The following is a 3,315-nucleotide window of genomic DNA, read 5'->3' as shown; positions in this document are numbered from 1 at the left end:
GAGGTTCGTTTGTCACTGACCTGGTGGCTCCAGGACCAGCAATTGAGTAGGGGTCATCCATTCTGGATCCGTGACTGGGTCCTACTGATGATGATGCCAGTCTTCGGGGCTGGGGAGCGGTGTTGGAGCAACACTCATTTCAGGGTCGTTGGACCAGGGAGGAATCTCTACTCCCGATCAATATTCTTGACCTGCCTCTGGTACGAAACAGGTCTGTTCAGGTACAGTCAGACAACGCCACGGTGGCGTACATAAACCATCAAGGCGGCACTCAAAGCCGCATGGCAATGTTGGAAGTGTCTAAAATCCTGTGTTGGACGGAACGCCATCTGCCAGCCATATCGGCAGTGTTCATACCAGGTGTCCTAAACTGGGAAGCAGACTTCCTCAGTCGCCTGGACGTTCACTCCGGAAAGTGGGGTCTTCATCCCAAAGTCTTCCAACTCCTAGTGGACAGATGCGGTCTCCCAGACGTAGACCTCATAGCGTCTCGACACAATCACAAGGTACCAGTCTTCGGATAACGAACCAGGGATCCTCAGGCAGCATTTGTGGATGCATTGGCAGTTTCATTGGCCTTACGTATTCCCTCCGGTGTCACTCCTGCCCAGGGTACTTCAGAAGTTCAAAAAAGGAAGAGGAATGCTGATTCCGATTACTCCAGCGTGGCCCAGACGGTACTGGTTCTCAGACCTACAGAGTCTCTCCTCAGATCGTCCCCATCTAGTTCCTCAATGTCAAGACCTATTATGACAGGGCCCTTGCCTCTACTAGGACCTGGCCAGACTGGCTTTGATGGCGTGGCTCTTAGAGCATCACTCCTAAGGTCAAAAGGGTTCTCTGAGGCTGTTATTCAGACTATGCTGAAGGCCCGTAAACCGGCCTCTGCCCGGATTTTGGCATTCTTACTTCACCTGGTGTGCTGATAAGAATTATGACACCCATAGATTCAGAACGTCCAGAATTCTGGCTTTTCTGTAAAGAGGCCTGGACTTAGGTCTTCACCTGGCCTCCCTCATGGTTCATATTTCTGCCTTGTCGGTGTGGTTTCAGCGAAAAATTGCCTCTATACCTGATGTACACATGTTCATTCAGGGTGTTCTATGTATTCAGTCTCCCTCTATCCCCCCGGTGGCTCCATGGGACCTGTGTGTTGTGTTGAATGCCCTGCAAGAGTCTCCCTTTTAATCTCTTGAATCAGTGGACCTCAAATAGCTCACGGCCAAGGTCCTATTCTTGCTGGCTATTGCCTCTGACTGTCTTTGTCCTGTCGTCCACCCTTTCTAATTTTTCACCGTAACAGGGCGGTTCTCCGAACTCGACTCGGTTATTTACCAAGGGTGGTATCATTTCACCTTAACCAAAAGATTGTGGTCCTGGCCTTTATCTCTTCGGACTTGTTGGCTAAAAAACGTTCTTGAGATGTGGTTAGGGCTCTCCGTATCTATGTGGCCAGAACTGCCTCCATTAGACTGTCTGATGCCCTCTTTGTCCTGTTTGGATTCCAAAAATGTGGCTGGCTTGCGAACAAGCAAACCTTGGCCAGATGGGTTAGAATGGTGATTGCACATGCTTATGCGCAGGCTGGACTCCCAGCGATTTAAGGCCCATTTTCTCATTCGTCCTAGAGGATGCTGCGGACCACATCAAGACCATGGGGTATAGACGCGATCCGCAGGAGACATGGGCACTCTTAAGACTTTTCATTGGGTGCGAACTGGCTCCTCCCTCTATGCCCCACCTCCAGACCTCAGTTTTAGAAATGTGCCCAGGCAGACTGGATGCACTCTGAGGAGCTCTACTGAGTTTCTCTGAAAAGACTTATGTTAGGTTTTTTATTTTCAGGGAGAACTGCTGGCAACAGACTCCCTGCTTCATGGGACTGAGGGGGCAGAAGCAGAACCAACTTCCTAAAGAGTTTCATGGCTCTGCTTCTGGCTGACAGGACACCATTAGCTCCTGAAAGGTACTGAACGCTAGCCGTGTCTAGATGCTCACTCCCACAGCACGCCGTCACCCCCCTCGCAGAGCCAGAAGTCAGAAGACAGGTGAGTATGAGAAGAATGAGCTTCTATCAAGTAAGTGACGGCGGAGGTACGGCGCGGCTGGCGGGAGCGCAGCGCGCCTTTGCTGCCCACACACACAGGCACTGCAGGAGGGGGGGGGGGGGGGGGGGGACACCCTGGGCAGCAAGAAATATACCTCAAAATGGCTAAAAGGGGACATAAGATGCCGTTGGAACGGCCCTACCCCCGCCAGTATAAATATCATGATGTATGCTGAGTGTAAGGACGCGCCATTGCATTGCGGAGCTTCTTCCTCAGGCAGCCAGCACACTACTCAGCGCCATTTTCTCTCCTCAGGCTGCAGAGAACACGCTGGTCCTCTCCTCCACGTCTGAGAAGTACAGGGTGCTATTAAGGGGGGGCACAAAGCGAATGTGGTGCAATTAATAGTGTGAATTACTGTTTAAAAGCGCTGTTTGGCTCTGGGCATTCTGTGTTCATAGATTTTTCAGGATGCTGTTATACCTTTTTGCAGGCGGCCCCTCTGGGTCACATAAGAGACCATTTGCGAATGTTGTACACACGGATACCGACACGGACTCTGATTCTTGTGTCGACGATAGTGACTCCAGAGAGATAGATCATAAATTGGCTAAAAGTATACAATATATGATTGTGGCTATAAGGGACGTGTTGGAGGTTACAGAAAGCACTCCTGTACCTCAGGAGAAGGCTTATTTATGTAAGGAAAAGAAATCCAAAGTCACGTTCCCTCCTTCACATGAACTAAATGCTCTTTTTGAAGGAATGTGGGTGAATCCTGATAAGAAATTTCGTATTCCCAAAAGGATTCAGATAGCTTACCCTTTCCCGGCTGAGGACAGGAAAAAATGGGAGTCACCCCCTGTGTTAGACAGTGCGCTTTCCAGGTTGACAAAGAAGGTAATTCTCCCTGCACCTGGCACGGCTTCACTTAAGGAGCCGGCAGACCGCAAAATGGAAACGACACTGAAATCCATTTATGTTACCAATGGCCCACTATTGCCTGCGCGAGTCGCGCTACTGAAAAATGTTCAGAATGCGTGTCATCAGAGATTGACACGATTGATAAAGATGAGATACTCCTTAAGTTAGGGAATATCAAGGACGCTGCCGCCTACATGCTGGAAGCAATGGAGGATATTGGACTCTTGAGTTCACAAGCCGCTACCATGGCAGTATCGCGCTAGTCGGGCGCTGTGGATTCGCCAGTGGAATGCGGATGCAGATTCCAAAAGAAACATGGAGGCGCTCCCATATAAAGGTGAGG

Source organism: Pseudophryne corroboree, chromosome 6, assembly GCF_028390025.1.
Source record: "Pseudophryne corroboree isolate aPseCor3 chromosome 6, aPseCor3.hap2, whole genome shotgun sequence".
Lineage (NCBI taxonomy): Eukaryota > Metazoa > Chordata > Amphibia > Anura > Myobatrachidae > Pseudophryne > Pseudophryne corroboree.
This window is presented reverse-complemented; position numbering follows the sequence as displayed.